The sequence below is a fragment of the Erinaceus europaeus genome, chromosome X (genome assembly GCF_950295315.1).
Source record: "Erinaceus europaeus chromosome X, mEriEur2.1, whole genome shotgun sequence".
In the NCBI taxonomy this organism is placed as follows: domain Eukaryota; kingdom Metazoa; phylum Chordata; class Mammalia; order Eulipotyphla; family Erinaceidae; genus Erinaceus; species Erinaceus europaeus.
In genome coordinates, this window is record NC_080185.1 from 66,251,364 (window position 1) to 66,263,418 (window position 12,055).

At 39.6% G+C, this 12,055-nt stretch overlaps 1 non-coding gene across 1 annotated transcript; it reads left to right on the top strand.

The window, feature by feature from the left end:
- Nucleotides 1-7,876: 7,876 nt before the first annotated feature.
- Nucleotides 7,877-7,980, top strand: LOC132536010 (U6 spliceosomal RNA). Its single transcript, XR_009547711.1, has one exon. It is a non-coding gene; the product is annotated as a U6 spliceosomal RNA (small nuclear RNA).
- The last annotated feature ends 4,075 nt before the right edge of the window (nt 7,981-12,055 follow it).

Here is a 12,055-nt window from a genome sequence, read left to right on the forward strand (position 1 = left end):
TTATTTACAGAAAGGAAACACTGACAAAAACGATAGGATAAGGGGGGTACAACTCCACACAATTCCCATCACCAGAACTCTGTATCACATTCCCTCCTCTGATAGCTTTCCTATTCTGAATCCCTCTGGGATTATGCACCAAGGGACATCATGGGCTGCAGACGGTGGAAGGTCTGGCTTCTGTAGTTGCTTCCCCACAAAACATGGATGTTGACAGGTCAATCCATACTCCCAGCCTGCCTCTCTCTTTCCCTAGTGGGATGGGGCTCTGGGAAAACTGGGCTCCAGGACACATTGTTGGGATCCTCTGCCCAGAGAAGTCTGTTTGGCATCATGGTAGCATCTGGAACCTGGTGGATGAAAGAAGACTTAACATATAAAGCCAAAAAAATGGTTGACTAATCATGAGCCTAAAGGCTAGAATATTGTATATGAAGATTTGGGGTTCTCTGTTCTGTAGATAGTAAGCCTATTTTAGTTATATTCTTGTCATGCTGCTTTGCGGAGAAGAGAGAGAGGAGATCCGGAGTGAAGAGGAAACACAAATCTTTATTTGAGCTGGCACCTCAGAGTTGGGTGAGAGAGAAACAGGTTTGGCCACATGGAGGTAGCAAAGATGGCCGCCTCACACAGTAACCTTTCCTGCATCTAAACACTGAAGTGAAGAACCGGCAAGAGAGAGAGGTGAAGAAGAAGAAGGGCTTTTATGGGAGTAGCTCTTACGAGAATGGGAAGGGGGAGGAGTAACCATAGCACTCCAGGTAGGATAATAACTCTCGTGAAAGTGGGAAGGGGGAGGAGTAACCAAAGCACTTCAACTATGGCAGGGAAATAGACAATGCCCTGAGGGCACAACATAGTGGAACAGGTGCTAGCAGGAACTAGCCTGAGAGGACAACATGGCAGATATGACTGCATCTGCACAATTTCCCAGCATATTCTAAAGGGCCCATGACTATACTAGTTTTTTTTTTTGTTTTTTTTTAGAAGCAGCCAGTCATTTTTAAACAGAATCCATAGCTGTGTAAAAATACCTTATTTCTTGGGAGTTGTGTGGTAGTGCAGCGGGTTAGGCACAGGTGGCACAAAGCACAAGGACCGGAATAAGGATCCTAGTTTGAGCCCCCAGCTCCCCACCTGCAGGGGAGTCTCTTCATAGGTGGTGAAGCAGGTCTGCAGGTATCTATCTTTCTCTCCCCCTCTCAGTCATCCCCTCCTCTCTCTATTTTCTCTCTGTCCTATCCAACAACAATAAAACAACAAGGGCAACAAAAGGGAACAAATAAATAAATAAATATTTAAAAAATACCTTATATCTTGATTTTTAAGACTTTGACATCATTCATCATTCTCCATCATTGCTTCCTTTACATTATTAAGTTCTGCATCTGCTAAATTTGTATCTTCCTAGATTGTCTAATTCATTAAAGTTGCTTCTTATCTACTGTGGTTTATGGTATAAAAATCTGTCAGTAACAACAAATTAATCTTCTCTTGTTCTCCTATATGTTGTTTATTTAACCCCCTTGGAAAACCACTTTCAGATCTTTTCTGTGCTGAATATTCTGTTCATATCTTCTTCCCATTTTTTGGATGTGGTCATTTGTTTTCTTGTTGTTGAGTTTGGCAAGCTCTTTATATATTTTGGTTATTATCCTGTAGTCTGATGTATGGCATGTAAAGATCTTCTCTCGTTCTGTGAGGAGTCTTTTTGTTTGGGTAGTGGTTTCTTTTGCTGTGAAGAAGCTTTTTAAATTTGCTGTAGTCCCATTGTTTTATTTTTGTTTAAGTTTTCTTTGTAATTGGATTCATTTCATTAAAGATGTGTTTAAAATTTATATGGACAAGAGTTCTGTCAATATTTTCCCCTAAAAATTAGACAGTTTCTGATCTAATATCCAAGTCCTTTATCCACTTGGAATTTACTTTTGTGTTTGGAGAAATATAGGAAAACAACAAATAAATACAATAAGAGACCCAACTGTAGTCATAATCTATAGCTGAAAGTTCTGCAGCCTCAGGTGAGTGCATGTGAGGTTGGAGCTAAAAAGGGTGTGGTCACAGGTTGAAGAGTGGCAAAATTAAATCAGAGCTCTGGGTGGCATGGGCGCTGACCTGCACCATTTTGGTTATTTCACTTTAAGCACAGTAAGTGGGTAACATTGTTCCTAGTACCAGAAGAAAAGGGATAGGAACTTAAAACATCTCAGTGTTTGACTCGGGGCGGGGGTTAGCCTTCTGAATTTAAGGCAAGGACACAACATAAAATAGGGCATTTGTGACCACAAGACAGCCCAAAGCAGCAACCCGTCCACTCGATCCTGCCGCAGATCATACAAACAAGAGAAACATAGAGATCTCAATATGAGCACCTGCTGGTCATCATTAACCAGCACAAAAAATATTGCAGAAGCAGAGAAACATAACTAAACAGCTAGACCGAAACGAAACAGAGGAAATCCAAGGAATTACAGATTTAGAGAGACTCTCAGAGACAGACTACACAGAGCTCATTATGAGGACTCTCCAAGAATTTAACCCAGAAGTAAAAGAGCATGTAACTATGAAATCAAAACACACAACAGAGGAAATTATAACAGATAACTAAGAATCTTCAAATCTTGAAAGAACTTCAGTCAGAAATCCAGAGAATAACATACTCTAACTGAAACCCATGCCCAAGTAGAAGGCTTAGGAAGTAGATCCACACATTCAGAAGAAATAATCTCCAGTCTCGAATATATGGCCATCCCACTCTTTCAATTCAAAGGTAAGGAAGAGGAGTGGTTCAGAAAGAATGATGCAACTCTCTGTCAAATTGTAGACTCCATCAAAAGAACAAATATAAGAGTGATATGTATATCTGAAGAGGAGGACAAGGCCAAAAGCCCATTTCAGAGCAATGTTAGCTGATAACTTCCCTCACAGAACATTCTCATTCAAAAGGCAGATTGGAATGATGACCCAGATTTATGAATACAAAAAGAATGTCACCAAGGCACATCATTGTAAAACTATCAAATGTCCATGACAAGGAAAAAAATTTGCTGGCTTCTGCAGAAAGGAAAGAAGTTACATACAAACACAGAACTATAAGACTTTTATCAGATTTCTTTTCACAAACTCTAGAGGCAAAGAGAGAGTAGGATGACATATTCAAAATTCTAAAGGAGAGGGAATTTCAGCCATTAATATTGTATCCTGCAAAATTATTCTTCAAATATGAGGGAGAAATAAATGTTTTCTCAAATATTCAAGAACAAAAGGAATGTGACACAATCCCACCTTACAAGAACTACTGAACCGAGTCCCACAAGAAAGGAGGAAACAAACGAATACATATCCCAAACACCAAGATGCAGATGCTACCATGAAGTCAACCTGACTCACCCAGACAGACAACCTCACCAACGTACCCTGGAACCCCACCTCTTCAGAGCTCTGACCCAGTAGGGAAAGATGGGAACAGGCTGGGAGTATGGATGGATCAACCTGTCAAATCCCATGTCCATTGGAGAAGCAATTACAGAAACCAGACCTCTCACCTTCTGCATCTCATAATGACTCTGGCTCCATGCTCCCAGAGAGATAAAGAATAGGAAAGCTTCCAAAGGAGGGGATGTGATATGGAACTCTTGTGGGAAATGTGTGGCATTTCACCACTCTTATTATATGTTTTTTCAATATTTTTTATTTTTCATTTTATAAATAAATTTAATTTAAAAAAGAAAAGAAAGGAATAGAGGCAGAACCATAGAAAAAATGCCATATATATATATATATATATATATATATATATATATATATATAGAGAGAGAGAGAGAGAGAGAGATAAATAATAGTCAACCTTGGAAGAACTACTGTAGTTTCCAATGGAGGGAATGGTGACACAAAATTTTGGTGGTGGGAATGGTGTTGAAATATACCCATGTTATCTCATAATTTTGTAAATCAATAATAAATAACTACTAATATTTTTCTGCATGTTTCAACCCAATTTTTTTAACACCATTTATTGAAGAGACTCCCTTTCCCCCATTGGTTTAAAAGAGCACTATATATAAACTTACACTTGTGGCACTTTTGTCAAAGATTAGATGTCCATAAGTGTGGAGGCTTACTGATCAGTGTGTCAAAGTTTCTTTTGGGTTTAACCATTATGTTTGGTAAGTTAGGAAATTTACATGAATTTCCTGGATGTTACTATTTATATATGGTGTGAGCTGGTTTCTGGTTAGTTGGTCCCTGGATCCATGAAGCTGTTATCCTTTGGCTTTTGATGTGTTTAAGGAATGGGTGGTGCTGTTTGTTTAATGTTGAGGCAGCTGCTTTTAGAAGGCTCTTTGTGTTCATATTGAAAAAAGAAATAGATGACTGGAACAGCATGATGGAACCTTCTTATGCTGAATAGAGCTTCTACAGTCTTGAAGGGTCCCTCCCTCACTACCTTTAAATTCACTGATCACACATGCTGGATTGACTTGTGTTTAAGTAAGATTCTTAAATGTTCACAGCTGCAAATCTTAACAGTTGTTTCAGTTTTGTCTCAATCCCTAAGGTAAAGCACAATTGCTATTAAAACCCTTTTTATGTTGTGTGTGATTTGTATGTTATTTACCTTCCTTGCATGCTATGGGAGACTGAGGGCTTTTTATTTGTAAGCAGATTTTTTAGCTTAATCACTCACTCCTGATCAAGAGATAAAACAGGGTGGAGGATAAGTACTACAGTGGTTATACAAAGAGACTCTCGAGCTCAAATGTCCAAAGTCCTGGGCCCAATGCCCCACTCCACCAGAAGCAAGTGCCAAGCAGTGCTCTGTGGTCTTGTGAGTTTCTGAATAAATCCTAGTTGTATTTGGTCATTTTTGAGGCAATTATACACCGTTTTTCATACTTTATCAGGAGAATTATGTGAAAAGGTTCCTACTATATAGCCATACCTCCAGACCACTGGGAAGGTAGATTTTCTCTTCAGTGACCTGTCCAGTTCTGTGCCTACTGATGTCAGTATAGGGTTTCCCTGTTGCTGATTCTGCCTCTGTGAGGCAGTAGCAATGGAGACTCAGTGGTAAATTAGTGATTTTCAGGTGATTTTATCCTCCCTTCAACAGTCTTTTTGTTGGTAAAACTCAGACCAACAAAAAGGTTGTGCATCAATTGCCAAACTCCCCCACTGGTAAGCCACTCCTGAGTATGGGCTTTTAGCCCCTAGAATCTCTCCCTTAGTCCCTCTCTCTCAAAACCACATATGTTTGCATTCATCCATGGCTTGGTGGGTTTCTAAAGTGATCCTGGTCTTATCTTGTTGCATTATCAGGTGATCCTCTTTGCTTTTCCTTTGGATTTCCTTTTATTCCCCTAGAATTCTTAGACAAGAACATTATAACCAATGTGATAAGATTGCATGTGTTGCTAGTGGCTCTGTTTAAGAAATTATGGTCTGCACCTCTTGAGTCTATATCTTTTTTAAAACAATTTATTTATTTATTATTGGATAAAGGCAGAGAAATTGAGAGGGTAAGGAGACATAGAGGGAGAGAGACAGAGAGACACCTGCATCTCTCCTTCACCACTTGTGAAGCATTCCCCCAGTATGTGGGAACCAGGGCCTTGAACCTGGGTCCTTGTGCACTCTAATGTGAGCACTTAACCAGGTAACTTTGTGCACTGTATTATGTGCACTTAAGCAAGTTTGCCACCGCCTAGCTCTTTACTCTATATCTTTTTAAAAAATATTTATTTCCTATTTGTTGCCCTTTTTTTTTGTAATTATTATTGTTGTTGATTTCGTTGTTGTCGGATAGGACAGAGGAAAATGGAGAGAGGGGGGAAGACAGAGGGGGGAGAGAAAGATAGACATCTGCAGACCTGCTTCACTGCCTGTGAAGCAAACCCCTTGCAAGTGGGGAGCTGTTGGCTCTAACCAGGATCCTTACACTGGTCCTTACCCTTTGCGCCACGTGCGCTTAACCCTCTGTGCTACTGCTCGATTCCGGATTCTATATCTTTACCATGGTTCTTGTGACTACTAATCTCTTTATTTGTTAAATTTTCTTAGTTATTTAATATTGATTTTTAAAAATACGATATAGCAAGGGTATAATTCCACACTGTTCCCACCACTAGAGATCTGTACCCCCAGTCCCTCCACTGTAAATTGCAGTGGTTTTACAAAGGTCACAGATATGAATTGAATATTATTACTATAACAATATTATATCTATATCTATATCTATATACATTAACCAATTTTTCTATGCTTCTGCCTTGTCTTTCTAAGTCACATGTACTACTATCACTGCTTTTGGATATCCTTCTTTCCTATTCTCTCTATAGGTCCTAACGTTTCTCCTCCTTTGGAAGTCTGGACAAAAAATATTTATGGGGTACAGAACGGGGGATTTCTGGCTCCTGTAATTGCTTCTTTGATGGACATGGATCTAAATTATCCATACTCCCAGCTTGATTCTATCTTTCCCTATTGGCATAGGGCCCTGGAGAGGTGAGGTTGTGGGACACGTTGATGAAATCATCTACCCAGGGAAGTCATAATAGAAACATAGTATTATCTGCAACTTGGTGGAAGAAAGCCATCAAGATATAAATTAGGACAAAATGTTTATTAAGTAGGAACCAAATAGTAGGAATAGACCAGATAAGATTAGGTTATTTTAGGTTAGAAAGGAACAAGGAATCTTTTTACAAGCTGCCAATGACTAATAATTTTTGTCTGAGCTTGATAATTAATATGCAGGACTTAAAATATTGTCGGGGAAAATGGCATTAGAGTTGAGAATAGGACTTTATTTTAAGTTCTTCCAACTTTAACAAAGAAACCAATCCTAAATTCAAAGTCAGCATTCCAGCAGAGCATCATTGTCTTACTGCCTGTATCACTCACCATAATATTACTCATCTTAACATATGTCAGCTATTCCTCCTTATGCAGAGAGTTGAAGCTGTCATTTTAACTCATCAATGGACAGATGACTGTTCTGGTTCAAATGATTATAGATTTATTTTTATGTTTGTTTATTTATTTATTATCTTTGTTTATTGAATAGAGGCAGCCAGAGGGGGGAGGAGGAAATAGAAAGTGAGAGAGACAGAGAGACATTTGCAGTCCTGCTTCACCACTTGTATAGCTTTACCCCTGCAGGTGGGGACTGGGGGTTCAAATCTGTGTCCTTGTGCATTGTAATTATGTGCTCAATCAGGTGCACCACCACCCAACCCCTCACTACAGCTTTAAAGCATGTTCTTGAGAGTAAAAGATTTTTAGAATTATTAATATTGTCTATTATTTCCATCACAATAATAAGGGCTAAAGCTTTGATTGTCAGCATTATCTCATTCTATTCAAATAACGTATCAAATTAACAAATATTTTTAAAATATTACTTTTAAAATGCTGGCTAAAATTAAAGTTGATACAAAAGTGTTAGATGGGCTTAATGCCCTGGAGGCTACAGTCTCCTGCCTGAGAGAACATCAACTGGCCTATGGATGCACAGTAAATTAACTAAATAGCTAGATTAACTAAATAAAAGTCTGTGTGTTACTCAAACTACTTCTAAGTATTCCCAATCTTGGGAAGACATCCAAAAACACCTTCATAGAGCCTTTCACAACCACCTTCAGTGAAATATAAATGATTTGAATAAATCACTAAAAATAAAGATGGATAGACTAAAATATGAGGCAAAAGTCACGGCACTTAATAATCTGGACTCTCTAGCCCTCTCCTTAAATCCTAAAAACTGTTTTTCTGGATTAAATTTCTGTTGGGTAGTTGCCACCTCCCCCTGGCTTCTGCTTAACCATATGCCTATATAGGGATTTTACTGATCCAAAGCTTTGGTCTACTTACATAAATCATTTCGGCAGCACATATACTAAAATTGGAACGATACAGAGAAGATTAGCATGGCCCCTGCGCAAGGATGACACGCAAATTCGTGAAGCATTCCCAGGACACCACACTCACTCCTGTGAGACTGCTAGACCCAACCAGCACCCCCAATACTAACTGCCACTGTTCGTAACAGAACTGCCCGCTTAGATTGACTTTCTAATGAGCCTGTCTGGGTGGAACAGTGGCCTTTGCCTAGGGAGAAGCTAGAAATTTTAAAAAAACTCGTCCAAGAGCAGTTATCTTTGGGACACATTCGTCATTCTCGGAGCCCATGGAATACTCCAGTCTTTGTAATTAAAAAGCGCTCAGGAAAATGGCGCCTCCTCCAAGATCTTCGTGCAGTTAATAAAACCATGCAGGTTTGGGGCTCCCCCCAAAGGGGTTTGCCTCTTGCTTCCGCAATTCCCACAGGAATTCCAATCATAGCTATTGATATACAGGATTGTTTTTTCTCTATTCCCTTACACCCACAAGACTGTAAACATTTTGCTTTCTCTGTTCCTTCTATTAATAATGCCAGCCCTGCCGATAGATTTGAATGGGTGGTACTGCCCCAGGGCATGGCTAATAGTCCTACTATTTGTCAAGAGGTTGTTAAATCTGCCTTTTTTCCATATATTCATAAGGGCCTTAAGGTTTTTCATTATATGGATGACGTGTTAATATGGGGAGAATTAGATACAGATCTCTCCGCCCTACGTGATTTTCTAATCCCTGCCTTAAAGAGAAGTGGACTTAATGTAGCTCCTGAGAAGATACAGCTAATCCCTCCAATATCTTTCTTAGGCTCAGAGATTTCCCTAACGCAGATTCATCCTTTAAAACCTTGTGTTACTTTTCCTTCTAATCTCACTCTTGCTTCTTTACAAAGTTTTCTTGGAAATTTGAATTGGCTTAGGCAGTATCTTTATCTGCCTACAAGCTGCCTGCAACCACTGTTCGATCTGTTAAAAGGAAACAAACAGCCCTCCTCAAAGCGTATGTTAACCCCCGAAGCCTCCTTGGCTCTGGAAAAAGTTAACCAGGCTCTCCAGGACATGCACCTCGTTCGATTCTCCCCCTCCTCTCCAGTAAATCCTCTAATATTTAACTCCACCCCCACGGTAGTCGGGGCATTGTGGCAGAAACATGGTGTTCTCGAATGGCTTCATACACCAGTAGGTGGAGCTCCAAGACTCCTTACCGAGATTGATGCCTTAGCATTTATGGTTCGCCAAGGAAGAAACAGATCGGTTCAGGTCTTAGGAAGGGAACCAGATTCAATCATTCTTCCCTTTTCTCTCACTGATACAGAATGGCTCATACGCCACCATTCTCGTTTTGCCATAAGTTTAATGGGTTTTCCAGGACAATTAGATAATCATTTTCCCTCTAATAATTTGATAGCTTCTTTACCTCTGTTGCCTCTACTAGTACCTAAACTTTTCTCTCGAGATCCCATCCCCTCTGCTCCTACAGTGTTCACTGATGGTGTAAAAAAGGGAGCTGCTGCCCTTATATATTATCCAGACCAGCAATACCCCAAACCTCTCTTTACTGAACTCCCTGATAATTCCCCTCAGTACAAAGAACTTTATGCTGTTTTCCTTGCATTAAAAGCTGTACCAGAATCCTTCAACCTTTTTTCTGACAGTGTGTATACTGTTAACTTACTTCCATGGCTTGCTCGATCTTATGTAAGAATTGATGACAACCCACTTTCTCCTCTTTTAATTCAAATTGCCTCTATGCTCTGTTCTCAAACCCATCCACTGTATGTTCAGCACGTACGTTCCCACAGCCCTCTTCCTGGTCCCCTGTCCGAAGGGAATGCTGTAGCTGACCAACTTGCCTCCACAGGAATTCTCCTAGCCTCTGTCTCTAATCCTGCTGACTTTCATTCCCTAACCCATGTTAATCTTAAAGGTCTTCGAGCTCGATTTCCTGATATTCCTCTGCCACAGTTAAAACGTATTCTTGCTACATGTTCCTCCTGTGCAGGTCTACTCAAAACACCTGCTATTCAGACTCTAGGGGTTAATCCTCGAGGTTTAAAAGCCAACGCTCTTTGGCAAATTGATGTTACCCACATACCTAACTTTGGCAAACAAAAATATGTGTTCGTCTCAATTGATACCTTCTCTAAGTTTATGTGGGCTACAGCTCAGACTGGAGAAAACTCAAAAAAGCTTATAAGCCATATGCTCTCCTGTTTTGTTGTAATGGGCTTACATCTTCAACTTAAAACGGATAATGGACCTGCTTTTACCAGCAAACAATTTAAAGATTTTTGTTCCCTCTGGAACATTACTCATACTACAGGCATTCCGTATAATCCACAGGGACAAGGCATTGTTGAGAGGGCCCATCAAACTCTTAAGGCTCAATTAAATAAAGAAAAAGGGGAAATGTACCCCCCTAATATCCAGCTGGCAAAAGCCTTAACTACATTAAATCTCTTTAATATTTACCAAAACTCCGACCAACCTCCTATAATTCTTCATTGGCAAACACCACCCACCCTCCCAGCTATTAAAGTCAAATGGAAAGACCCACTTGATAAAATTTGGAAAGGACCTGACCCCCTGTTGACTATGGGGAGGGGTTTCGCATGTATTTTTCCACAAAATTACTCCAAGCCTGTTTGGGTTCCTGCCCACCATGTTCGGCAATACCCACATGATGGCGCTGATATCCCTGAAGAACAAGAAACACTGCAAGAAGACTGGCTGCAAGAGGACTGGCTACAGGATGCACCCAGGATCCATAATACAGCATGGCAGAATCAAAAAAAAAATCTGATTCACAGAACTTCCCCCCCCCGAATGACTGTCTTATGCTATTACTGGCCAGTTGTGTTTTGTGAGTGAGTGAGTGAGTGAGTGAGTGAGTGAGTGAGTGAGTGAAAAAAAAAATTGAGTGAGTTGAGTGACCAAAATTTTTGTATGACCCATTGTGCTCAGAGTACTCTGAAAGTTAACTGACTTTATATCAAATGGCTGGACGCAGCCATGGTTTCTGGAGACGTCCAGAAACAGTCCAAAAATTGTTCATTCCCCCTTTTGATTTCTTTTTTAAGTCTTGATATCAATATGAAATGTTTAGTCTTAAACTGTGTGAGTAAAGATGGTTCAACTATGACAGTAGATCTAAATTCACATTTGAAATGATATATCTTATTTACAAGTTTTTCTCCTCCTCTGTGTTATAAACTATATGTTTAATATGCGTGTTTCAAGTTTGGTAAACATTAACTTAACAGTTAAATTGTAACTTCGAAGTTACATTTTTACGAGAAGAGGTAAAATCAATTCATTTAAGTAACTGAGTGTTTAAGGTAAAACTCTAAATATTCAATGTGACAATTCATCATCTCCTAAGTTAAAATACAGATTCTCTATACAGGACATTTTTGGAGGGCCTCCAAAAATGTCCTGTAAGCTATCTTGTGGAAATTAATCCACAACAAATTTGGCATCAATCTGATATTGTAAATGTACCAAAAAAAAATTGTCACTAAAATGTGTTAACTCTAGTAACCTGAGTTTGCTTAAAAACCCAATGTAAAAATAGTTAAGAATCAATATATGTAACTTAAATTCGGTATGAAAACTTTGCTATGTAAAGACTGCTACATGAGGTCACGTAAGATGACCTTTACACGAAATTATGAAGATACCTAAACCAGTTATAATCATTGAGTTATCAATTGTAGTAAACTTCTAATTTGTTACAAAGTTTTTTCATAAGTAATTGACTACAGCTATGACAAGCCTTTGCATAAAGAAGCATCTACTCATATAGAATCCCCAGAAATCCATCTTGGACCCCTGACTTCTGACATCACCCACAATTACAGCCATCCCCCGAAACCCATGATGTGACCTGACACAATCTAGAGAACCTGATTCACAGACTCCGAAGGACAAGACTTTCCTACTGCCTTTCTCTCAACCATCGGTGTCTGCTCTTCCTGCTTCTGTTTCGCCCATCATGTTTTGGCGGTTCCAGGTCACTCTCTACAGAGAAGAAAAGTTCCGGTGGCCGTCCTCCTCCATCAAGATAGACGTGTGGCATTTATTTCCTGGCCGTTGACATTGGACTGATGCTTCTATAGAACTTGCTGGACACTCCTTTTATACTGCTGGACTTCTTGAAG